This window comes from Hyla sarda, unplaced genomic scaffold (assembly GCF_029499605.1).
Source record: "Hyla sarda isolate aHylSar1 unplaced genomic scaffold, aHylSar1.hap1 scaffold_1576, whole genome shotgun sequence".
NCBI classification, from domain to species: domain Eukaryota; kingdom Metazoa; phylum Chordata; class Amphibia; order Anura; family Hylidae; genus Hyla; species Hyla sarda.
In genome coordinates this window covers 53,676-81,410 of record NW_026608213.1, presented here as the reverse complement: position 1 = coordinate 81,410, position 27,735 = coordinate 53,676, and the positions used below count along the sequence as shown (strand labels likewise).

The 27,735-nt window shown below is 43.8% G+C and overlaps 5 non-coding genes and 2 pseudogenes across 5 annotated transcripts; all 7 read right to left on the bottom strand.

Annotated features, from left to right (window-relative positions):
• Window positions 1-1,627: 1,627 nt before the first annotated feature.
• LOC130310605 (U2 spliceosomal RNA) lies at window positions 1,628-1,818 on the bottom strand. The gene has a single exon (XR_008859114.1). It is a non-coding gene; the product is annotated as a U2 spliceosomal RNA (small nuclear RNA).
• Window positions 1,819-3,893: 2,075 nt separating this feature from the next.
• On the bottom strand, window positions 3,894-4,084 carry LOC130310604 (U2 spliceosomal RNA). The gene has a single exon (XR_008859113.1). It is a non-coding gene; the product is annotated as a U2 spliceosomal RNA (small nuclear RNA).
• Window positions 4,085-6,172: 2,088 nt separating this feature from the next.
• On the bottom strand, window positions 6,173-6,363 carry LOC130310603 (U2 spliceosomal RNA). Its single transcript, XR_008859112.1, has one exon. It is a non-coding gene; the product is annotated as a U2 spliceosomal RNA (small nuclear RNA).
• Window positions 6,364-8,438: 2,075 nt separating this feature from the next.
• LOC130310616 (U2 spliceosomal RNA) lies at window positions 8,439-8,626 on the bottom strand. The gene has a single exon (XR_008859123.1). It is a non-coding gene; the product is annotated as a U2 spliceosomal RNA (small nuclear RNA).
• A 6,972-nt stretch (window positions 8,627-15,598) lies between these two features.
• Window positions 15,599-15,798, bottom strand: LOC130310614 (U2 spliceosomal RNA). The gene has a single exon (XR_008859122.1). It is a non-coding gene; the product is annotated as a U2 spliceosomal RNA (small nuclear RNA).
• Window positions 15,799-22,987: 7,189 nt separating this feature from the next.
• LOC130310615 (U2 spliceosomal RNA) lies at window positions 22,988-23,207 on the bottom strand (annotated as a pseudogene).
• A 659-nt stretch (window positions 23,208-23,866) lies between these two features.
• LOC130310618 (U2 spliceosomal RNA) lies at window positions 23,867-24,026 on the bottom strand (annotated as a pseudogene).
• Between the last annotated feature and the right edge of the window lie 3,709 nt (window positions 24,027-27,735).

Sequence of the window (27,735 nt, the reverse complement as noted above, 5' to 3'; positions counted from 1 at the left end):
TTCTGCTCAGGCAGAGAAGTGCTGATGCTCCTCATAAAGCTGTCGCTGCTGTGAAGGTTCTAGGTGACATCACAAATCCCTATGGTTACATACACAACAAAGCTGGGTTGTTGTTGTTTACACTCTGCAAGGCCTGTGGAAGTGAGTGACATCATAGCACTGTAGTTCTGAGGGTTCAAGATGGATGCAACAATCTCCTGTTGCTTCTATGAAGGCCGTAATAGACGACATCACCAAACAGCTCCATAGTCACATACACAGCAAAGGAGAGATGTTGTTTACACCTAGTGATGTCAGTGGTATTGAGTGACATCACAGCACAGTGCTAAGGCTCCTGGGCCTGGACACAGCAGCGGCTGCAATATCTCAACGGAGAATACGTTTATATCTATGTGTGTGTGTGCGCATATATATATATATATATATATATATATATATATATATATATATTTCTCCGCCGAAATCACTTTTAAACCCATTTCCACCTTTTTTTCCCTTCTCTTCCTCTTACTTTTTTTTCACGTTTTTTTACGTTTTTCTCCTTTTCGCCTCTTTTCTGGGCGTATTATTCTTCTTTTTCTTCTTTTTTTTCGTCTAATGCATACCCCATCAGTGCAGCAATGCTTATTCAATACCGCCAGCAGATGGAGACACTGGGGGATAATTTTTTTCTAAGGATTTATACTGATTTTTCCTGTCTGAATTTGTCGCACAGAAAGTTGCAGGCCAAATATGTGTGACATTTCTGCGACTTTAGCTTCTAGAGCATTTTTACAACATTATACATAGGTGCTGAATACATAAAAAGCGACTGTTCAGCGACAGACAAGTCGCATCGGCTGAAAGTAGGCCAGAATGTCAGTCCATGTTGGAGCAGGTTTAGATACAGTCTAAAGCATAGATCTCAAAGTCTGTGCACAGAATTTAGCAAGGGCCTCGCACCTTCTGATGCATCAGGTAGGTGCACAATAGCATAGCCTAACCCTCTGTACTTTGGTCTATATTGATGCGGGACATAGGCAGCCAGCTGATGACCAATCCATTAGTGCAATGGATGGCTGGAAGCATTTGTCTTTGCCTTTGCAATACCACAGAAGCAATGCATGGTCAATGTACAGCAATGACACACCTGTGTGAACAGCCAGGAGACCCCCCCCCCCCCCCCCCCATGTTATGTTACATAGTTACATAGTTAGTACGGTCGAAAAAAGACATATGTCCATCACGTTCAACCAGGGAATTAAGGGGTAGGGGTGTGGCGCGATATTGGGGAAGGGATGAGATTTTATATTTCTAAGCATTAATCTTATTTTGTCAATTAGGAACATTCAGCACCCACCCGCTATCAAGGCAGCTGCCTATCATGTCATGCCCTACCTGCACAGGTGTGCTGGCTACTCAAATGATCCAATTAAGGAGGCCATTTAGTCAGCAGCAGCAGAAGTCCTGTGCCTGGACGCTCCAACAGGGGCCAGACACAAGCAGAAGCAGAAGCAGCAGAAGCAGCAGCAGCACCACCTTTTGTTTTTTGGCTGCAGCAGCAGCAAGGCCCACAGGGCTGGCTAGCTGGCTAGCCAGCAAGCAGGTAGCAATGAAAGTAGGAATCTTTCTTTTTAACCCTGTAAGGGGGTGGTGCACTGTACCCGAAGATACTGCCATATCGGGTCAATGCATAGGGCGACGGAAGCAAGCTTCGAAATCGGCCCCCGTTCTCAAAAATCCATTTAATATATGGTCCCCAGATAGGGGACGTATCAGATATTAAACTGATAAGAACAGATACTACACTTGATCTTAGCCAAAAGGCCGAGAAGCGATAACCGTGAAAGGGGCGGGCCCAACAAGGTCCCCTTCATGGGCACTATCACTGCTTGCTGTCAGGGAGGCTGCCAGACAATTTTCCATGCACACTCTGGGCTGGGGGGCAGTCAACCACCAGTACACACAGCAGAACCTAAACCCATACCATTATTGCTAAGCAGCAAGACAGGGGCCCATTGCACTCCCACGGGGCCTTTTTAAATGCAATCCATAACCCGGATTTGCCAGGAACCCTTCTTACTCCTCCTACTTGCATGTGACACTGGGCTTAGGATCTGCATAGGAAACACACACACAAGCACACACCTACCTTTGTTGCCTGCAGATGCCTCCTTGGCTGTCCCCAAACGGTATCAAACCAACACCCACGGGAAGCTGTAAGCATAGAGGACATGCCTGCACCCCATTGGACTTACCTGTGTGGGTTAAATCCGGGTTATTTGACAACCTATGGCGGTGATGGTTCTGCTCAGGCAGAGAAGTGCTGATGCTCCTCATAAAGCTGTCGCTGCTGTGAAGGTTCTAGGTGACATCACAAATCCCTATGGTTACATACACAACAAAGCTGGGTTGTTGTTGTTTACACTCTGCAAGGCCTGTGGAAGTGAGTGACATCATAGCACTGTAGTTCTGAGGGTTCAAGATGGATGCAACAATCTCCTGTTGCTTCTATGAAGGCCGTAATAGACGACATCACCAAACAGCTCCATAGTCACATACACAGCAAAGGAGAGATGTTGTTTACACCTAGTGATGTCAGTGGTATTGAGTGACATCACAGCACAGTGCTAAGGCTCCTGGGCCTGGACACAGCAGCGGCTGCAATATCTCAACGGAGAATACGTTTATATCTATGTGTGTGTGTGCGCATATATATATATATATATATATATATATATATATTTCTCCGCCGAAATCACTTTTAAACCCATTTCCACCTTTTTTTCCCTTCTCTTCCTCTTACTTTTTTTTCACGTTTTTTTACGTTTTTCTCCTTTTCGCCTCTTTTCTGGGCGTATTATTCTTCTTTTTCTTCTTTTTTTTCGTCTAATGCATACCCCATCAGTGCAGCAATGCTTATTCAATACCGCCAGCAGATGGAGACACTGGGGGATAATTTTCTAAGGATTTATACTGATTTGTCCTGTCTGAATTTGTCGCACAGAAAGTTGCAGGCCAAATATGTGTGACATTTCTGCGACTTTAGCTTCTAGAGCATTTTTACAACATTATACATAGGTGCTGAATACATAAAAAGCGACTGTTCAGCGACAGACAAGTCGCATCGGCTGAAAGTAGGCCAGAATGTCAGTCCATGTTGGAGCAGGTTTAGATACAGTCTAAAGCATAGATCTCAAAGTCTGTGCACAGAATTTAGCAAGGGCCTCGCACCTTCTGATGCATCAGGTAGGTGCACAATAGCATAGCCTAACCCTCTGTACTTTGGTCTATATTGATGCGGGACATAGACAGCCAGCTGATGACCAATCCATTAGTGCAATGGATGGCTGGAAGCATTTGTCTTTGCCTTTGCAATACCACAGAAGCAATGCATGGTCAATGTACAGCAATGACACACCTGTGTGAACAGCCAGGAGACCCCCCCCCCCCCCCCCCCATGTTATGTTACATAGTTACATAGTTAGTACGGTCGAAAAAAGACATATGTCCATCACGTTCAACCAGGGAATTAAGGGGTAGGGGTGTGGCGCGATATTGGGGAAGGGATGAGATTTTATATTTCTTCATAAGCATTAATCTTATTTTGTCAATTAGGAACATTCAGCACCCACCCGCTATCAAGGCAGCTGCCTATCATGTCATGCCCTACCTGCACAGGTGTGCTGGCTACTCAAATGATCCAATTAAGGAGGCCATTTAGTCAGCAGCAGCAGAAGTCCTGTGCCTGGACGCTCCAACAGGGGCCAGACACAAGCAGAAGCAGAAGCAGCAGCAGCACCACCTTTTGTTTTTTGGCTGCAGCAGCAGCAAGGCCCACAGGGCTGGCTAGCTGGCTAGCCAGCAAGCAGGTAGCAATGAAAGTAGGAATCTTTCTTTTTAACCCTGTAAGGGGGTGGTGCACTGTACCCGAAGATACTGCCATATCGGGTCAATGCATAGGGCGACGGAAGCAAGCTTCGAAATCGGCCCCCGTTCTCAAAAATCCATTTAATATATGGTCCCCAGATAGGGGACGTATCAGATATTAAACTGATAAGAACAGATACTACACTTGATCTTAGCCAAAAGGCCGAGAAGCGATAACCGTGAAAGGGGCGGGCCCAACAAGGTCCCCTTCATGGGCACTATCACTGCTTGCTGTCAGGGAGGCTGCCAGACAATTTTCCATGCACACTCTGGGCTGGGGGGCAGTCAACCACCAGTACACACAGCAGAACCTAAACCCATACCATTATTGCTAAGCAGCAAGACAGGGGCCCATTGCACTCCCACGGGGCCTTTTTAAATGCAATCCATAACCCGGATTTGCCAGGAACCCTTCTTACTCCTCCTACTTGCATGTGACACTGGGCTTAGGATCTGCATAGGAAACACACACACAAGCACACACCTACCTTTGTTGCCTGCAGATGCCTCCTTGGCTGTCCCCAAACGGTATCAAACCAACACCCACGGGAAGCTGTAAGCATAGAGGACATGCCTGCACCCCATTGGACTTACCTGTGTGGGTTAAATCCGGGTTATTTGACAACCTATGGCGGTGATGGTTCTGCTCAGGCAGAGCAGTGCTGATGCTCCTCATAAAGCTGTCGCTGCTGTGAAGGTTCTAGGTGACATCACAAATCCCTATGGTTACATACACAACAAAGCTGGGTTGTTGTTGTTTACACTCTGCAAGGCCTGTGGAAGTGAGTGACATCATAGCACTGTAGTTCTGAGGGTTCAAGATGGATGCAACAATCTCCTGTTGCTTCTATGAAGGCCGTAATAGACGACATCACCAAACAGCTCCATAGTCACATACACAGCAAAGGAGAGATGTTGTTTACACCTAGTGATGTCAGTGGTATTGAGTGACATCACAGCACAGTGCTAAGGCTCCTGGGCCTGGACACAGCAGCGGCTGCAATATCTCAACGGAGAATACGTTTATATCTATGTGTGTGTGTGCGCATATATATATATATATATATATATATATATATATATATATTTCTCCGCCGAAATCACTTTTAAACCCATTTCCACCTTTTTTTCCCTTCTCTTCCTCTTACTTTTTTTTCACGTTTTTTTACGTTTTTCTCCTTTTCGCCTCTTTTCTGGGCGTATTATTCTTCTTTTTCTTCTTTTTTTTCGTCTAATGCATACCCCATCAGTGCAGCAATGCTTATTCAATACCGCCAGCAGATGGAGACACTGGGGGATAATTTTCTAAGGATTTATACTGATTTTTCCTGTCTGAATTTGTCGCACAGAAAGTTGCAGGCCAAATATGTGTGACATTTCTGCGACTTTAGCTTCTAGAGCATTTTTACAACATTATACATAGGTGCTGAATACATAAAAAGCGACTGTTCAGCGACAGACAAGTCGCATCGGCTGAAAGTAGGCCAGAATGTCAGTCCATGTTGGAGCAGGTTTAGATACAGTCTAAAGCATAGATCTCAAAGTCTGTGCACAGAATTTAGCAAGGGCCTCGCACCTTCTGATGCATCAGGTAGGTGCACAATAGCATAGCCTAACCCTCTGTACTTTGGTCTATATTGATGCGGGACATAGACAGCCAGCTGATGACCAATCCATTAGTGCAATGGATGGCTGGAAGCATTTGTCTTTGCCTTTGCAATACCACAGAAGCAATGCATGGTCAATGTACAGCAATGACACACCTGTGTGAACAGCCAGGAGACCCCCCCCCCCCCCCCCATGTTATGTTACATAGTTACATAGTTAGTACGGTCGAAAAAAGACATATGTCCATCACGTTCAACCAGGGAATTAAGGGGTAGGGGTGTGGCGCGATATTGGGGAAGGGATGAGATTTTATATTTCTTCATAAGCATTAATCTTATTTTGTCAATTAGGAACATTCAGCACCCACCCGCTATCAAGGCAGCTGCCTATCATGTCATGCCCTACCTGCACAGGTGTGCTGGCTACTCAAATGATCCAATTAAGGAGGCCATTTAGTCAGCAGCAGCAGAAGTCCTGTGCCTGGACGCTCCAACAGGGGCCAGACACAAGCAGAAGCAGAAGCAGCAGAAGCAGCAGCAGCACCACCTTTTGTTTTTTGGCTGCAGCAGCAGCAAGGCCCACAGGGCTGGCTAGCTGGCTAGCCAGCAAGCAGGTAGCAATGAAAGTAGGAATCTTTCTTTTTAACCCTGTAAGGGGGTGGTGCACTGTACCCGAAGATACTGCCATATCGGGTCAATGCATAGGGCGACGGAAGCAAGCTTCGAAATCGGCCCCCGTTCTCAAAAATCCATTTAATATATGGTCCCCAGATAGGGGACGTATCAGATATTAAACTGATAAGAACAGATACTACACTTGATCTTAGCCAAAAGGCCGAGAAGCGATAACCGTGAAAGGGGCGGGCCCAACAAGGTCCCCTTCATGGGCACTATCACTGCTTGCTGTCAGGGAGGCTGCCAGACAATTTTCCATGCACACTCTGGGCTGGGGGGCAGTCAACCACCAGTACACACAGCAGAACCTAAACCCATACCATTATTGCTAAGCAGCAAGACAGGGGCCCATTGCACTCCCACGGGGCCTTTTTAAATGCAATCCATAACCCGGATTTGCCAGGAACCCTTCTTACTCCTCCTACTTGCATGTGACACTGGGCTTAGGATCTGCATAGGAAACACACACACAAGCACACACCTACCTTTGTTGCCTGCAGATGCCTCCTTGGCTGTCCCCAAACGGTATCAAACCAACACCCACGGGAAGCTGTAAGCATAGAGGACATGCCTGCACCCCATTGGACTTACCTGTGTGGGTTAAATCCGGGTTATTTGACAACCTATGGCGGTGATGGTTCTGCTCAGGCAGAGCAGTGCTGATGCTCCTCATAAAGCTGTCGCTGCTGTGAAGGTTCTAGGTGACATCACAAATCCCTTTGGTTACATACACAACAAAGCTGGGTTGTTGTTGTTTACACTCTGCAAGGCCTGTGGAAGTGAGTGACATCATAGCACTGTAGTTCTGAGGGTTCAAGATGGATGCAACAATCTCCTGTTGCTTCTATGAAGGCCGTAATAGACGACATCACCAAACAGCTCCATAGTCACATACACAGCAAAGGAGAGATGTTGTTTACACCTAGTGATGTCAGTGGTATTGAGTGACATCACAGCACAGTGCTAAGGCTCCTGGGCCTGGACACAGCAGCGGCTGCAATATCTCAACGGAGAATACGTTTATATCTATGTGTGTGTGTGCGCATATATATATATATATATATATATATATTAATCCGCCGAAATCACTTTTAAACCCATTTCCACCTTTTTTTCCCTTCTCTTCCTCTTACTTTTTTTTCACGTTTTTTTACGTTTTTCTCCTTTTCGCCTCTTTTCTGGGCGTATTATTCTTCTTTTTCTTCTTTTTTTTCGTCTAATGCATACCCCATCAGTGCAGCAATGCTTATTCAATACCGCCAGCAGATGGAGACACTGGGGGATAATTTTCTAAGGATTTATACTGATTTTTCCTGTCTGAATTTGTCGCACAGAAAGTTGCAGGCCAAATATGTGTGACATTTCTGCGACTTTAGCTTCTAGAGCATTTTTACAACATTATACATAGGTGCTGAATACATAAAAAGCGACTGTTCAGCGACAGACAAGTCGCATCGGCTGAAAGTAGGCCAGAATGTCAGTCCATGTTGGAGCAGGTTTAGATACAGTCTAAAGCATAGATCTCAAAGTCTGTGCACAGAATTTAGCAAGGGCCTCGCACCTTCTGATGCATCAGGTAGGTGCACAATAGCATAGCCTAACCCTCTGTACTTTGGTCTATATTGATGCGGGACATAGGCAGCCAGCTGATGACCAATCCATTAGTGCAATGGATGGCTGGAAGCATTTGTCTTTGCCTTTGCAATACCACAGAAGCAATGCATGGTCAATGTACAGCAATGACACACCTGTGTGAACAGCCAGGAGACCCCCCCCCCCCCCCCATGTTATGTTACATAGTTACATAGTTAGTACGGTCGAAAAAAGACATATGTCCATCACGTTCAACCAGGGAATTAAGGGGTAGGGGTGTGGCGCGATATTGGGGAAGGGATGAGATTTTATATTTCTTCATAAGCATTAATCTTATTTTGTCAATTAGGAACATTCAGCACCCACCCGCTATCAAGGCAGCTGCCTATCATGTCATGCCCTACCTGCACAGGTGTGCTGGCTACTCAAATGATCCAATTAAGGAGGCCATTTAGTCAGCAGCAGCAGAAGTCCTGTGCCTGGACGCTCCAACAGGGGCCAGACACAAGCAGAAGCAGAAGCAGCAGAAGCAGCAGCAGCACCACCTTTTGTTTTTTGGCTGCAGCAGCAGCAAGGCCCACAGGGCTGGCTAGCTGGCTAGCCAGCAAGCAGGTAGCAATGAAAGTAGGAATCTTTCTTTTTAACCCTGTAAGGGGGTGGTGCACTGTACCCGAAGATACTGCCATATCGGGTCAATGCATAGGGCGACGGAAGCAAGCTTCGAAATCGGCCCCCGTTCTCAAAAATCCATTTAATATATGGTCCCCAGATAGGGGACGTATCAGATATTAAACTGATAAGAACAGATTTTTTTTTTTTTTTTTTTTTTTTTAATAAACCTTCAGGTTTAGACTAAACACCACTTAGATAACGCGTCATTTTTGACTCATGGTGAAGTCTAACTCATCATTAGGTCATTCTTTATTTGTTCAAAGCAAATTCAAAACAAATTCAAATACCATCACCATTACACCCTTACAACATGTCTCCACTTCAAAAATTTCCATATCCCCTCTGCATCTATTTCACCTAATTTCTTTTTATCATGTAAATAAACGGTGTACAACCTATCCAGAATCATTCTTAAACTTCCTTCCACAGTCACATCTTTTCTCTTAAACACATATAAATTTCTAACATCCCACAAGACTTCCTTCACAATCGCCAACAACACAAACAACACTCTTTCATTCTTTCTTCCAATCATACTAAGACCAAACATCACAACCTCATATGACAACCTATTTATCCCAGTCAACTCCTTACACAACGGACCTATCCCTCTCCATACATTCTGAGCCATGTCACAATTCCAAATCACATGCATCACACTTTCAACCCCACTACAATCTTCCCTCGGACATATTTCACTCCTTCCAATACCTCTATTCCTTTGGAACTCTCTTACTGGTAAGGCTCCATGCAAACACTGCCATCCTATCTCTCTCTGTCTATTTGATATTCCATCTGTCATTAAACTCTTCCACACCTTAGACACATCCTGGCCTCTTACCATATTAATCGGACACTCCACCTCACTTGCGGCGACATACCCAAACACATTCTTCTTACTTTCAAACAACTCCTTTCTCACACCAATCAACCTATAACTCTCCAAAAACTTTTCCACATACAAATACCAACTCGGGCACACAAAAGCATAAGGCACTCTCAAATCTCTCTCCAGCCAACCTAATTTGCATAACACACGCCCACCTAAATATCTCAACATACATGCAAAATTCTTTTCTCCTCTCATCATCCTTCTAACCGCAAACACCACATTCACCCCCAAATACACATCTAGATTTGGAAATCCCATTCCACCCTTACTACCATCCTTCATCACAACTTCTCTCCTCACTCTTTCCACTTTTGTACCCCAAAAAAACACAAACAAAATTCTTTTTAACTTCCTTAAAACCATATAACTTGGCGGAAACACTATTGCCACATACAATAAAATAGGCAATATTACACTTTTCACAACCAGCACTTTCCCAACCATAGACAAATCTCTCAACCTCCAAAGACTCAATTTTTTGGACACTCTCTTCTCTACATCATCCCAACTTTCTCTCCCATCCAATCTTTCATCCATTTTAACACCTAAAACCTGAATACCACCTTCAATATTCTTCATACCCACATCCTCACTTCCTTGCATACTACCAAAACATTTATACTCACTTTTGTCCCAATTCACCTTAAACCCAGACGCTCCACAAAACAATCCAACTAGTAACTTTGCCCTTCTCATAACAGCCACAGACTCTCCCAAAATACACACATCATCCATGTAGGCCAAAACTTTGACTTCTCTCCCACCACTCCCTGGAATTTTTAACCCTCTAACACACTTATCCCGCCGCAACATCTCTAATAATGGCTCCATAGCACATATAAAAGCCATAGGGGACAACGGACAACCCTGCCTTACACCAGAACATACTTTCACCTTCTCAGACATCCAACCATTTATCAAAACCTTACTATATACTCCATCATACAGCATCCTTACAACATTTACAAAATCACCCGGGAATCCCATTCTCACTAATACTCTAAACAAAAACCTATGTGACAGACGATCAAACGCCTTTTCAAAATCTATCGACATCACTCTAACCTCCTGTTTCCTACTCATACTATCCCATAACAAATCTCTCAACAAACACAAATTTTCATTTATTCTTCTCCCAGGCACTCCACACACTTGTTCTTCTCCAATCACCTGCTCAACCACATCTCTCATCCTATTTGTAATTATTTTAGCAAACACCTTATAATCTACATTCAACAAAGTTATCGGCCTCCAATTCCTCACATCATTCACATCACCTTTCTTATAAATCAACACAACCACTCCACTCTTCATACTTTCCACCATTCTCTCATTCCTCCACATATACCTATACACTTCCACCAAATCATCCTTCACAACATCCCAAATCCAAGCATAAAATTCAACAGGCAACCCATCCTCTCCAGGCGTTTTATTTCTTGACATACTATCCACAGTCCTCTTCACTTCCTCCTCTCCAATCTCTCTCATCAGAGTCCCATATTCACTACCATCCACCCTCTTATCAAGCACTCTCAACACTTCATCCTGCAAGTCCTCTTCACAATCTTTTACCGCATACAACTCTTCATAAAAATTTTTAACCACTCCCAATACAGCTTTACCTTTAACCAGACAGCCATCATCATCATACACTCTTACCATATCCTCTCTCTTCCCAATAGCTTTTTTAAAGAAATATCTCGAACATTTCTCATCTTTCTCTAACTTATCAAGTTTTGCTTGATACATCAACTCTTTACCTTTCTCATTCAACCAATTTTTTAGATCACTCTTCACAACCTCAATCTGCTCACCCACACTCCAGCCATACTTCTTTAACTTATTGAGAAACACCAATCTTTTATTCAGCCATTCATACTTCTTCTTCCTCCCAGCATTCCGCTTATATCCCTCTCTTTTAAAGAAAACTTTTGTTTGACCCTTAACCCATTCCCACCAACACAATATATCAGGAAAATCATTCTTTTTCTTACACCAACCCCTATACTTATTAACATATCTATCATACACTCCTTCCACTTCCAACAATTTAACATTTAATTTCCATACACCCCTCCCACTCACACAATCTGCATCCAATACTAACTCACAACACACATACTCATGATCTGAATATCCTACTTTTTCTTGCATATAATTCTTACATAACACACCCTTAGACACAAAACACATATCAAGTCTGGAACTATGACTTCCACTATCAGAATAATATGTATCTAACAAAGGACACACTCCACACGCTTCAGCCACATCCTTTAACTTAAAGTCACACACCATACTTTTAAGAATATTCCCAGATACATCCACATTCCCCTTAATTTCACAGTTGAAATCCCCCACCCACACCAAAGGTATTTTACCCGGCAGAAACCTCTTAATTACCTCCAACAACCCCACCCGCTCCTCCCTCCTTACCGGCGCATACACATTTATCAACCTAAATTTAACCCCCTGCACCTTAACCTCCACCATGATACACCTCCCCTCCTCTATTACCGCATAACTACAAACTTCAAACTTAAAGCTCTTAAAAAGCACCCCTACCCCATCATTCCTATTATGCCCAGACACCGACCAAACAGCAGGACCATAAGCCCATTCTCCCTTCCCCGGAATATCATTTAGCCCACATTCCTGCAAACAAATAATGTCCGCTTTTTTCCCTGCCAAGTCCTCCAAAATTACTGTCCTTCTGACTTTACTTCTAAAGACTCTAACGTTTATAGAACCGACTAAAAAAGACATACCACCATCTTAACAACCCTAAGGAAGAATTTGACAGAAAAGAAGAAAGTTATTTAGGTAGCTTTCCTCAGCGGTGTGGGAGAAGCTTCTCCCGCAGAGCACGCATCCATGTCGCTCTCAGATAGCGGTTGATACCGATTGTCCGTAGCCACCAGCGTCGACTCCATCTGTCCACCAGAAAGCTTCCTGGCCGTCTTCTTGGGGGGACGAAAAAGATCAAAGTCATCCTCTCTCTCTCTATGTCTCTCCTCACGGTCTTCACCCTCAGAAGAAGACCACTCTTCAATTTGCGGCGACTCCTCAGCCGGGGGACTGGGAGCATCCTCAATCTCCCCTTCTTCCACTTGCACCGCCATTTGCTCCTCCTCCACCACCACTTGCTCCTCCACCACCTTCACTTGCTCCTCTACCACCACAGGACTCTGTACCTCTCCAATAATAACGCTCTCTCTTGCAGGAACCACTGCAGCCGCAGCTGCAGCTGCCCTCCTCCTCTCCACCATTTCCTCTTCCATTCTCCTCTCCTCCTCCCTCCTCTTCAACACTGGACAGTTCTTGTACACATGGCCAGCTTCCCCACATAGGTCACAGGTCCTCGGGTGTGGACATGCACCCGCCTCATGCCCCGGTTGCTTACAGTTCCTGCATTTCTTACTGCCAGGGCAGGCCTCCTTCACATGTCCAAACAATAGACAATTTCTACAGAAAGATGGCTGTCCGTAGTAATAGAGATAACCTCTGAAACCAGCAATGGTAAAGTTCGCCGGAGGGTGCTTAACGCCTCCAATGCAATCTCCATCAAGCCGCAACTTCACAAAGAACTTATACGTGCCATTAAATACACCAATGCTGCTTGTCTGCTTAGTACCACCAGCAATAGACTCACAATAGATGCTCAAGAAGTTCTTAATCATAGAGACATCAACAAACGGATTGTACATGTGGATAAACAAAGTCTTTGTCCCCATTTCAAAAAGGGGATAAAAGGACACATCCCGCAAAACCTCACTTCCACTGTTCCGTTTTAAGCACTCATAAAAGTTCTGGCAGTCAGCATCATATAAGAAGGACACGTCATAAATACCTTGGCGCTTGTTCTCCTGGACACAAAAGAGGTCGCTCAAGGAAAATCCTGCCAGTCGCTCCACAATGGTATGGCCGATGTATTCAATGCTGTTTCTTAGACGATCCGTGGTTAGCACCTTGATGCGTACGGTCTTCTCCACTGCAGACATGTTGGATCCAGCCATCTTTCCAAATCTGTCGGTAACGAGTACCACAGTCTTGATCACCTACGCAGCTAGTCGCGGCGCAGTTCACTCGCACCCTCAGCGCCGATCGAGGCAATAAACCCCGATCTTAGCCAAAAGGCCGAGAAGCGATAACCGTGAAAGGGGCGGGCCCAACAAGGTCCCCTTCATGGGCACTATCACTGCTTGCTGTCAGGGAGGCTGCCAGACAATTTTCCATGCACACTCTGGGCTGGGGGGCAGTCAACCACCAGTACACACAGCAGAACCTAAACCCATACCATTATTGCTAAGCAGCAAGACAGGGGCCCATTGCACTCCCACGGGGCCTTTTTAAATGCAATCCATAACCCGGATTTGCCAGGAACCCTTCTTACTCCTCCTACTTGCATGTGACACTGGGCTTAGGATCTGCATAGGAAACACACACACAAGCACACACCTACCTTTGTTGCCTGCAGATGCCTCCTTGGCTGTCCCCAAACGGTATCAAACCAACACCCACGGGAAGCTGTAAGCATAGAGGACATGCCTGCACCCCATTGGACTTACCTGTGTGGGTTAAATCCGGGTTATTTGACAACCTATGGCGGTGATGGTTCTGCTCAGGCAGAGCAGTGCTGATGCTCCTCATAAAGCTGTCGCTGCTGTGAAGGTTCTAGGTGACATCACAAATCCCTATGGTTACATACACAACAAAGCTGGGTTGTTGTTGTTTACACTCTGCAAGGCCTGTGGAAGTGAGTGACATCATAGCACTGTAGTTCTGAGGGTTCAAGATGGATGCAACAATCTCCTGTTGCTTCTATGAAGGCCGTAATAGACGACATCACCAAACAGCTCCATAGTCACATACACAGCAAAGGAGAGATGTTGTTTACACCTAGTGATGTCAGTGGTATTGAGTGACATCACAGCACAGTGCTAAGGCTCCTGGGCCTGGACACAGCAGCGGCTGCAATATCTCAACGGAGAATACGTTTATATCTATGTGTGTGTGTGCGCATATATATATATATATATATATATATATATATATATATATATATATATTTCTCCGCCGAAATCACTTTTAAACCCATTTCCACCTTTTTTTCCCTTCTCTTCCTCTTACTTTTTTTTCACGTTTTTTTACGTTTTTCTCCTTTTCGCCTCTTTTCTGGGCGTATTATTCTTCTTTTTCTTCTTTTTTTTCGTCTAATGCATACCCCATCAGTGCAGCAATGCTTATTCAATACCGCCAGCAGATGGAGACACTGGGGGATAATTTTCTAAGGATTTATACTGATTTTTCCTGTCTGAATTTGTCGCACAGAAAGTTGCAGGCCAAATATGTGTGACATTTCTGCGACTTTAGCTTCTAGAGCATTTTTACAACATTATACATAGGTGCTGAATACATAAAAAGCGACTGTTCAGCGACAGACAAGTCGCATCGGCTGAAAGTAGGCCAGAATGTCAGTCCATGTTGGAGCAGGTTTAGATACAGTCTAAAGCATAGATCTCAAAGTCTGTGCACAGAATTTAGCAAGGGCCTCGCACCTTCTGATGCATCAGGTAGGTGCACAATAGCATAGCCTAACCCTCTGTACTTTGGTCTATATTGATGCGGGACATAGACAGCCAGCTGATGACCAATCCATTAGTGCAATGGATGGCTGGAAGCATTTGTCTTTGCCTTTGCAATACCACAGAAGCAATGCATGGTCAATGTACAGCAATGACACACCTGTGTGAACAGCCAGGAGACCCCCCCCCCCCCCCCCCCATGTTATGTTACATAGTTACATAGTTAGTACGGTCGAAAAAAGACATATGTCCATCACGTTCAACCAGGGAATTAAGGGGTAGGGGTGTGGCGCGATATTGGGGAAGGGATGAGATTTTATATTTCTTCATAAGCATTAATCTTATTTTGTCAATTAGGAACATTCAGCACCCACCCGCTATCAAGGCAGCTGCCTATCATGTCATGCCCTACCTGCACAGGTGTGCTGGCTACTCAAATGATCCAATTAAGGAGGCCATTTAGTCAGCAGCAGCAGAAGTCCTGTGCCTGGACGCTCCAACAGGGGCCAGACACAAGCAGAAGCAGAAGCAGCAGAAGCAGCAGCAGCACCACCTTTTGTTTTTTGGCTGCAGCAGCAGCAAGGCCCACAGGGCTGGCTAGCTGGCTAGCCAGCAAGCAGGTAGCAATGAAAGTAGGAATCTTTCTTTTTAACCCTGTAAGGGGGTGGTGCACTGTACCCGAAGATACTGCCATATCGGGTCAATGCATAGGGCGACGGAAGCAAGCTTCGAAATCGGCCCCCGTTCTCAAAAATCCATTTAATATATGGTCCCCAGATAGGGGACGTATCAGATATTAAACTGATAAGAACAGATTTTTTTTTTTTTTTTTTTTCCTCAGTTACAGACTTGTTCAAGCGATCATCAGGTCACCTACCAAAACTCATCACTTCTAAACAAAGTCTGAAAAAACATCATGCGGAAAAATATCTCAATAAGAAAACTATAAGAGAAGCACAAATTCAAAACCTTGATCAGGATACTTACAACTTTCTCCATTCCTTGTATCTCCAAATCTTTTCAGCCTCTTCCTCTCCCATTCTCTTCTTGTCAAATAGAAAAATAATAAACAACCTTCCAAAAAAAAGTCTCTTCAACTCCCTTGGAGAAATACACACATTTTTAAAAACAAGCAGGTTTCTAGAATCCCATAAAACTTCTTTAAAAACAGAAAATACAATCCAGCTTTCACGAGTGTCCTCTCTCCTGCTAAAATCCTGACCAATAAAAATCTTCTCAAAATTAAAATCAACATATCCCGTGATTGCAGAAAAAAACCTCTGTAGAAGCATAAAAAATTCTCTTGCATAAAAACAGTTCCAAAATAAGTGCACTGTATCCTCCCTGCCTCCACAACCCTCTCTTGGACATTTCTCACTCACTCTTATTCCTCGTCCATTCAGGAAAGCTCTGGTTGGGAGGCAGCCATGAAAAGTCATCCAGTTTACATCTCTCTGTCTATTCGATAATCCTCTAACATTAAAAAGATTCCAGATCTTCACAGACTGAGCAGTAGTGCAGAATGGTACTTCATATAATCTCTCATTTTTTCTTATTTCATTTTCAATTTTCTTTTTCTCAGGTTTTCCCAGGGAACTCAAACCAAATTGATCACTGAAAGACCTGAGAACCACATAGAAGGTAGGTATAACTTGCGCTATTGGTCTCCTCAGATCCTTCTCACACCAGCCCCATTTGGAAAACAACCATCCTGCCAAATACCTGCTCATGTCTGCCACCCAATTATTGCACTGAGACACTTTATAAATTAAAAGAAAGTAATGAGTCTTTAAAAACAGATTAATATCCGGGAAATTATATCCGCCTTTCTTCACGCTCTTCATCACTTCCTCCCTCTTCATCTTTTCCATCTTTGAACCCCAGAAAAAAATAAACAACTTCCTTGTCATCCTTCTGGTCCATAATTTGCCGGGTGGGAAAACCATTGCAGTATATAATAGTAGTGGCAAAATGACTGCCTTTAAAATCAGAACTTTACCTTTAAGAGACAAGTTTCTCAATTTCCAAAAAGATAATTTCTTCTCTATCTTCTCCTCCAACTTCTCATAACTTTTCCCTCCTTTTAGATTTTTTTCAAAAACAACCCCTAACACTTCAATATCTTCCTTCTCATCCACGCCATCCACCACCACTTTTCCTTGCTTTCCAAAATTACTCAATTGGCACTTCCCCCAATTGACTTTCATACCAGCAATACAACAAAAAATCTTTACATGCAAATTCACTCTGTTAAGATCAGCTTGGGAAGTGCAAGTAAAAACCACATCATCCATGTAACTTAAAACCTTCAAATTCCTTCCATTACTTCCCGGGATAAAAACACCACTCACACATTTGTCCTTCTGTACATTTTTGAGCAAGGCCTCAATGACACAAATGAATAAAATTGGGGAGAGTGGGCATCCCTGTCGTACTCCTGATAAAATATTAAAACCCGGCCCCACATGTCCATTGACTAAAATCTGACTTGTTGCCCCATAATAAAAACTTTTAATCACAAACAGTAGCTTCTCAGGAATACCCATATGCTTTAAAACCATAAACATAAAATCATGAGCAACTCTGTCATAAGCTTTTTCAAAATCAATGGATTCCACAAAAAGTGCATTCTTATTAAAATTACTAGAATAAATAGAGTCTCTTAAAACTAATAAATTATCAGTTATTCTCCTATTTGGCACTGCACAAACTTGGTATTCTCCAACAAGGTGCTCAACTATGTCACTCATCCTGTTCGCCACAATCTTTGCAATGATCTTATAATCTGTATTCAATAATGTGATCGGCCTCCAGTTTTTCAAATCTCTTTCATCACCTTTCTTATGTATCAAGGTAATAACTCCTTTCTTCATAGACTCCGCTAAAATACCTGAGTTAAAAACATATTGCACCACCCGTGTAAAATCTTGCTTTAAAATATGCCAAAAAACTGAATAAAACTCAAAGGGGAGGCCATCACAGCCCGGTGTCTTCCCTTTCGCTGTCATGTCCAGAGCCTGCTTGATCTCCCCTTCACAAACTTCCTCAATTAAAAATGCACTTTTTCCTTCAGGGACATTATTCTCTAAAATATTACAATAATTATTCATCTCCGTCTCACTGGCTCTGCTCTTATTACTAAAAAGTGTTTCATAAAATCTGCCAATCTCCTTCACCATCTCATCACCAACAACTTCCCCTGTAGGAGTTAAAACAGACTTAAAAACACCCCTAGCATTAAAACATTTTTTAAAGAAATATCTTGTACATTGTTCATTTTCCTCCAAATGTTGAACTTTGGATTTAAAAACAATATTTCTACCTCTTTCCAACAACCTGTTCTTCATCTCAATTTTCACCTTCTCAATTTCCTCCTCCACCTCCACACCAACATGTTTAAACTTAAAGAGAGTTTCTAAACGTGAGATAAGCCTTTCATAACCCCTCCTCTTTTCTTGTGCCCTCCTTATGCAAATGAACTTAAAATACTTAGCAAACTCACTTTTTGCCCAATCCCACCAAGCTAAAACATTACTAAAAACAGATTGTTTAGAAGTACAAGATAAAAAAAAATCTTTAAAACCGGCCATTACTTCTTCATCTTCTAATAGACTTACATTTAATTTCCAGAGCCCTCTACCAAAATGAAAGGACTCTGCAATACTTATTTCTGCCGACACCATCTTATGATCTGAGAAAGTTGACATCATTTGATTGCACCGGACCACCTTAATCCCCTCAGAGACAAGAATGTAATCAATCCGGGATTTACAGCGGCCACTATCTGATATATAGGTGTATCTTTCATCAGTGCTAACCATCAGTCCCACATCAGAATAATGTAAGTCTTGAATAATTTGGTTTAAAACATTTGAAGTAATATCAGTTCTAACCTTAGCAGAGCTCTCACGATCATTGACGGATCTAATGCAGTTAAAATCACCAACAATAATAGTACCATCACGACCAGGAATAAAAAGTTTAAGAGACTCTAAAAATAACACACGTGCCTGTTTTTCTGCTGGCGCATATACATTAAAAACTCTCATTCTCTGGCCTAAAAACTCAAAATTTAAAACCATACAACGACCTGGTACTAAAACTTGGCAATTTAAAACTTTAATGTCCCTGTTACACAATAAAATCCCCACACCTTCATTTTTATTCTCTGTGCATGTAGACCAAAAAGACTGCCCTCTCTTCCATTCATCTACACAAGGTGCAGACTTAATTGCACACTCCTGTAAACAAAATATATCTCCCTTCACATTCTCCAAAAAATCAAAAACTGCTGCTCTTCTGATGGTTGTTCCTATACTCCGAACATTAAGAGTAGCCACAACCAATGCCATTAAAAAGGAAAGAAGGCAATCCATTTTCTTAACATCCATTTTAACTAGAAGTTAGTATTCTGACCTTCAACCTTCCTTAGCAGCATCCCATAGCAATCAGGCGACCCCACTTGAGAGTCCCTGTCCATCATTTCCTCACCTCCATACACAGGATCCGTCTGATCCCCTGACCAACTCCCTTTCTTACACCTTTTACTTTTACCTTGAAAGCCTCCATTTGCATCTTCATCTTCATCTTCCCCCTCCTCCTCCTCCTTCTCCTCCTCTTCAGATGTTACATTCTCCTCCCCACTAATCACCCTCTGCCCAGGTGTTAGGGATCTCCCACTCTCATTCTCCTGAAACTCCATCCCCTCCTCTTCCCCCACCACTGGGTTTGGGCATTCAAAATCCTCAATTGTTTCTTCACATGGGGGAACCTCCCTACACACAGTCTCCACACTCTCCACCACTTTCTCTTTTTTCCCTTTACGTGCTTTCTTCTTACTGACCTCAGTAAACTCTTCACCAACACCAGTCTCCTCACAATGCACACCAGTGGAGTCACCCTCCTCCCCTTTTCCAGATTTTTCCTGAGTATTCATGTGCTGCACTGTCACACCTGCTGCACTCCCTTTTACAGAGTTCTCGTCAATCACCTGAGTCACCTCAGCATTCACACCAAAAACACGTGGAAATGGCCTTTCTCCTCTTTCCTCTCTTCTATTTCCTGCTGCGTCAGCATAGCTCATTTTCTTTCTATACCATAAACTGCATCCTCTAGCCAAATGCTCCTCACTACCACAGATATCACACGTTTTCTTCTCAGTACATTCACCCGAGTTGTGACCTGATTTCCCACAATTCCTGCAGCATACTCCTTGCTCAGGGCAAGACTCCTGTACATGTCCATAAGCGTGACAACGTCTACAGTACTGCAACTGTCCTTCATAAAAACAAAAACCTCTTTCTCCTCCAATAGAAAATACCTGTGGTATACTCTTCCTTCCCTCTTCCATTCCTTCGTCCTTTTTAAATTTTACAACAAATTTCCTTTTACAATTAAAGTACCCATGTCTGTTCTTGAGTCTTCCAAGAAATTTAACTTCATCACAATATCGGTACAAAAAATTGGTCACCATCTCATCCGAAACCTTCGGGTTGTACATATGGACTATAACAACCTTAGACATATTCATGAATAATGGTTCCACTTTCACCTTACTCATTATAGCTGGCTCATTCCTCCTCTTCATCACTTCTAAGTCCATGTAGACCCTCTGGCAAACCTCAGAATCATAAAAGGTTATATCGTAAATCCCTTGCCTAGGGAAATCTTGCATAGCGATTACATGCCATACCTGAAGGTACTGGAGCTTGCGAAGAATCTCCAGCACAACTTGATCCAATCCAATCGTCCCCCGGTGTTCGCCAGGAACGTAAATCCGCATCGTATCCTCGAGTCCTCGAGTCCTCTCTCCGCTCATTTTTGCAGGTTAAGATACCCACTATCGCAACCCAGTAACAATCCAGGGCCCCCCGCAAAAGAGGGCCCCGATCACCACCCCTTCCGACTCCTACCCTGCCCGGTAAACCGCACAGGATCGAAGCCAAAAGGCCGAGAAGCGATAACCGTGAAAGGGGCGGGCCCAACAAGGTCCCCTTCATGGGCACTATCACTGCTTGCTGTCAGGGAGGCTGCCAGACAATTTTCCATGCACACTCTGGGCTGGGGGGCAGTCAACCACCAGTACACACAGCAGAACCTAAACCCATACCATTATTGCTAAGCAGCAAGACAGGGGCCCATTGCACTCCCACGGGGCCTTTTTAAATGCAATCCATAACCCGGATTTGCCAGGAACCCTTCTTACTCCTCCTACTTGCATGTGACACTGGGCTTAGGATCTGCATAGGAAACACACACACAAGCACACACCTACCTTTGTTGCCTGCAGATGCCTCCTTGGCTGTCCCCAAACGGTATCAAACCAACACCCACGGGAAGCTGTAAGCATAGAGGACATGCCTGCACCCCATTGGACTTACCTGTGTGGGTTAAATCCGGGTTATTTGACAACCTATGGCGGTGATGGTTCTGCTCAGGCAGAGCAGTGCTGATGCTCCTCATAAAGCTGTCGCTGCTGTGAAGGTTCTAGGTGACATCACAAATCCCTATGGTTACATACACAACAAAGCTGGGTTGTTGTTGTTTACACTCTGCAAGGCCTGTGGAAGTGAGTGACATCATAGCACTGTAGTTCTGAGGGTTCAAGATGGATGCAACAATCTCCTGTTGCTTCTATGAAGGCCGTAATAGACGACATCACCAAACAGCTCCATAGTCACATACACAGCAAAGGAGAGATGTTGTTTACACCTAGTGATGTCAGTGGTATTGAGTGACATCACAGCACAGTGCTAAGGCTCCTGGGGCTGGACACAGCAGCGGCTGCAATATCTCAACGGAGAATACGTTTATATCTATGTGTGTGTGTGCGCATATATATATATATATATATATATATATATATATATATATATTTCTCCGCCGAAATCACTTTTAAACCCATTTCCACCTTTTTTTCCCTTCTCTTCCTCTTACTTTTTTTTCACGTTTTTTTACGTTTTTCTCCTTTTCGCCTCTTTTCTGGGCGTATTATTCTTCTTTTTCTTCTTTTTTTTCGTCTAATGCATACCCCATCAGTGCAGCAATGCTTATTCAATACCGCCAGCAGATGGAGACACTGGGGGATAATTTTCTAAGGATTTATACTGATTTTTCCTGTCTGAATTTGTCGCACAGAAAGTTGCAGGCCAAATATGTGTGACATTTCTGCGACTTTAGCTTCTAGAGCATTTTTACAACATTATACATAGGTGCTGAATACATAAAAAGCGACTGTTCAGCGACAGACAAGTCGCATCGGCTGAAAGTAGGCCAGAATGTCAGTCCATGTTGGAGCAGGTTTAGATACAGTCTAAAGCATAGATCTCAAAGTCTGTGCACAGAATTTAGCAAGGGCCTCGCACCTTCTGATGCATCAGGTAGGTGCACAATAGCATAGCCTAACCCTCTGTACTTTGGTCTATATTGATGCGGGACATAGACAGCCAGCTGATGACCAATCCATTAGTGCAATGGATGGCTGGAAGCATTTGTCTTTGCCTTTGCAATACCACAGAAGCAATGCATGGTCAATGTACAGCAATGACACACCTGTGTGAACAGCCAGGAGACCCCCCCCCCCCCCCCCATGTTATGTTACATAGTTACATAGTTAGTACGGTCGAAAAAAGACATATGTCCATCACGTTCAACCAGGGAATTAAGGGGTAGGGGTGTGGCGCGATATTGGGGAAGGGATGAGATTTTATATTTCTTCATAAGCATTAATCTTATTTTGTCAATTAGGAACATTCAGCACCCACCCGCTATCAAGGCAGCTGCCTATCATGTCATGCCCTACCTGCACAGGTGTGCTGGCTACTCAAATGATCCAATTAAGGAGGCCATTTAGTCAGCAGCAGCAGAAGTCCTGTGCCTGGACGCTCCAACAGGGGCCAGACACAAGCAGAAGCAGAAGCAGCAGAAGCAGCAGCAGCACCACCTTTTGTTTTTTGGCTGCAGCAGCAGCAAGGCCCACAGGGCTGGCTAGCTGGCTAGCCAGCAAGCAGGTAGCAATGAAAGTAGGAATCTTTCTTTTTAACCCTGTAAGGGGGTGGTGCACTGTACCCGAAGATACTGCCATATCGGGTCAATGCATAGGGCGACGGAAGCAAGCTTCGAAATCGGCCCCCGTTCTCAAAAATCCATTTAATATATGGTCCCCAGATAGGGGACGTATCAGATATTAAACTGATAAGAACAGATTTTTTTTTTTTTTTTTTTTTAAGCCGAGGAACGTGCTTTCGATTCACCCAAAGTGCAAGAAAAAGTGCAAACGTGTTACACTAAAAAAAAAACGTGCACAAAGGATGCGGTCTATCGCAAGCCCTTCTCCGATAGGAGAGAGGCCCCCCAACAAACCTTACCCTTCGCCTCCGGACCAAAAGGTACCTGCGAGGTTCCAGGTTCGATGTCCCTTTTCGCCGAAGCTACTAGGGGACCACAAATGCTCCCGGCATCCCCCTTGGCGTTAGCCAAGGTATCTGCCTGCAGAGCCGATTACGGTAGGTACCCTGCCAAAGCAGGAGTACCCGGGGTGTTTGCAGGGAGGTGCGGAACCTAATGGCCACACACACCTCCCCTAGACCGCCAGGAGGGACACCCAGAAGGGCTACCGCATCCTGACAAATCCTGTGAACACACAACACGCAAAAAGTGACACAGTGAGACAAAAAAAGAAATAAATAAGTGAATGTGTGCAGATATACTGCCCGGACATCCGGCCGGATCTATAAAAATTTCTCTGATCCTAGCCAGAAGGCCGGGAATCAAGAGGTGAGTGCCACAAGGTGAAGAGATTATGGTGCCCGTGCTTCAACTCAGTGAGTCTATTCTCCCAGTGAGTTTCGGCACCTCGGGGTCACCACTCCCCGAGGCACAAAAGTACCTCGGCTCTAGACCCTCTCAGCCTCATGGCGAGACCCGGAGGGAACAGGTCACATCGGGGCAGCCGTCGAGCTGATTCCTCAGAACCAGCCCCGGAAAGCCCTGGTACACCTGCATCCTCCATGCAGCACCCATCCCCACCAGCATGAAAACTGATAAGAACAGATACTACACTTGATCTTAGCCAAAAGGCCGAGAAGCGATAACCGTGAAAGGGGCGGGCCCAACAAGGTCCCCTTCATGGGCACTATCACTGCTTGCTGTCAGGGAGGCTGCCAGACAATTTTCCATGCACACTCTGGGCTGGGGGGCAGTCAACCACCAGTACACACAGCAGAACCTAAACCCATACCATTATTGCTAAGCAGCAAGACAGGGGCCCATTGCACTCCCACGGGGCCTTTTTAAATGCAATCCATAACCCGGATTTGCCAGGAACCCTTCTTACTCCTCCTACTTGCATGTGACACTGGGCTTAGGATCTGCATAGGAAACACACACACAAGCACACACCTACCTTTGTTGCCTGCAGATGCCTCCTTGGCTGTCCCCAAACGGTATCAAACCAACACCCACGGGAAGCTGTAAGCATAGAGGACATGCCTGCACCCCATTGGACTTACCTGTGTGGGTTAAATCCGGGTTATTTGACAACCTATGGCGGTGATGGTTCTGCTCAGGCAGAGCAGTGCTGATGCTCCTCATAAAGCTGTCGCTGCTGTGAAGGTTCTAGGTGACATCACAAATCCCTATGGTTACATACACAACAAAGCTGGGTTGTTGTTGTTTACACTCTGCAAGGCCTGTGGAAGTGAGTGACATCATAGCACTGTAGTTCTGAGGGTTCAAGATGGATGCAACAATCTCCTGTTGCTTCTATGAAGGCCGTAATAGACGACATCACCAAACAGCTCCATAGTCACATACACAGCAAAGGAGAGATGTTGTTTACACCTAGTGATGTCAGTGGTATTGAGTGACATCACAGCACAGTGCTAAGGCTCCTGGGCCTGGACACAGCAGCGGCTGCAATATCTCAACGGAGAATACGTTTATATCTATGTGTGTGTGTGCGCATATATATATATATATATATATATATATATATATATATGTATATATATATATATATATTTCTCCGCCGAAATCACTTTTAAACCCATTTCCACCTTTTTTTCCCTTCTCTTCCTCTTACTTTTTTTTCACGTTTTTTTACGTTTTTCTCCTTTTCGCCTCTTTTCTGGGCGTATTATTCTTCTTTTTCTTCTTTTTTTTCGTCTAATGCATACCCCATCAGTGCAGCAATGCTTATTCAATACCGCCAGCAGATGGAGACACTGGGGGATAATTTTCTAAGGATTTATACTGATTTTTCCTGTCTGAATTTGTCGCACAGAAAGTTGCAGGCCAAATATGTGTGACATTTCTGCGACTTTAGCTTCTAGAGCATTTTTACAACATTATACATAGGTGCTGAATACATAAAAAGCGACTGTTCAGCGACAGACAAGTCGCATCGGCTGAAAGTAGGCCAGAATGTCAGTCCATGTTGGAGCAGGTTTAGATACAGTCTAAAGCATAGATCTCAAAGTCTGTGCACAGAATTTAGCAAGGGCCTCGCACCTTCTGATGCATCAGGTAGGTGCACAATAGCATAGCCTAACCCTCTGTATAAATTTCTAACATCCCACAAGACTTCCTTCACAATCGCCAACAACACAAACAACACTCTTTCATTCTTTCTTCCAATCATACTAAGACCAAACATCACAACCTCATATGACAACCTATTTATCCCAGTCAACTCCTTACACAACGGACCTATCCCTCTCCATACATTCTGAGCCATGTCACAATTCCAAATCACATGCATCACACTTTCAACCCCACTACAATCTTCCCTCGGACATATTTCACTCCTTCCAATACCTCTATTCCTTTGGAACTCTCTTACTGGTAAGGCTCCATGCAAACACTGCCATCCTATCTCTCTCTGTCTATTTGATATTCCATCTGTCATTAAACTCTTCCACACCTTAGACACATCCTGGCCTCTTACCATATTAATCGGACACTCCACCTCACTTGCGGCGACATACCCAAACACATTCTTCTTACTTTCAAACAACTCCTTTCTCACACCAATCAACCTATAACTCTCCAAAAACTTTTCCACATACAAATACCAACTCGGGCACACAAAAGCATAAGGCACTCTCAAATCTCTCTCCAGCCAACCTAATTTGCATAACACACGCCCACCTAAATATCTCAACATACATGCAAAATTCTTTTCTCCTCTCATCATCCTTCTAACCGCAAACACCACATTCACCCCCAAATACACATCTAGATTTGGAAATCCCATTCCACCCTTACTACCATCCTTCATCACAACTTCTCTCCTCACTCTTTCCACTTTTGTACCCCAAAAAAACACAAACAAAATTCTTTTTAACTTCCTTAAAACCATATAACTTGGCGGAAACACTATTGCCACATACAATAAAATAGGCAATATTACACTTTTCACAACCAGCACTTTCCCAACCATAGACAAATCTCTCAACCTCCAAAGACTCAATTTTTTGGACACTCTCTTCTCTACATCATCCCAACTTTCTCTCCCATCCAATCTTTCATCCATTTTAACACCTAAAACCTGAATACCACCTTCAATATTCTTCATACCCACATCCTCACTTCCTTGCATACTACCAAAACATTTATACTCACTTTTGTCCCAATTCACCTTAAACCCAGACGCTCCACAAAACAATCCAACTAGTAACTTTGCCCTTCTCATAACAGCCACAGACTCTCCCAAAATACACACATCATCCATGTAGGCCAAAACTTTGACTTCTCTCCCACCACTCCCTGGAATTTTTAACCCTCTAACACACTTATCCCGCCGCAACATCTCTAATAATGGCTCCATAGCACATATAAAAGCCATAGGGGACAACGGACAACCCTGCCTTACACCAGAACATACTTTCACCTTCTCAGACATCCAACCATTTATCAAAACCTTACTATATACTCCATCATACAGCATCCTTACAACATTTACAAAATCACCCGGGAATCCCATTCTCACTAATACTCTAAACAAAAACCTATGTGACAGACGATCAAACGCCTTTTCAAAATCTATCGACATCACTCCAACCTCCTGTTTCCTACTCATACTATCCCATAACAAATCTCTCAACAAACACAAATTTTCATTTATTCTTCTCCCAGGCACTCCACACACTTGTTCTTCTCCAATCACCTGCTCAACCACATCTCTCATCCTATTTGTAATTATTTTAGCAAACACCTTATAATCTACATTCAACAAAGTTATCGGCCTCCAATTCCTCACATCATTCACATCACCTTTCTTATAAATCAACACAACCACTCCACTCTTCATACTTTCCACCATTCTCTCATTCCTCCACATATACCTATACACTTCCACCAAATCATCCTTCACAACATCCCAAATCCAAGCATAAAATTCAACAGGCAACCCATCCTCTCCAGGCGTTTTATTTCTTGACATACTATCCACAGTCCTCTTCACTTCCTCCTCTCCAATCTCTCTCATCAGAGTCCCATATTCACTACCATCCACCCTCTTATCAAGCACTCTCAACACTTCATCCTGCAAGTCCTCTTCACAATCTTTTACCGCATACAACTCTTCATAAAAATTTTTAACCACTCCCAATACAGCTTTACCTTTAACCAGACAGCCATCATCATCATACACTCTTACCATATCCTCTCTCTTCCCAATAGCTTTTTTAAAGAAATATCTCGAACATTTCTCATCTTTCTCTAACTTATCAAGTTTTGCTTGATACATCAACTCTTTACCTTTCTCATTCAACCAATTTTTTAGATCACTCTTCACAAC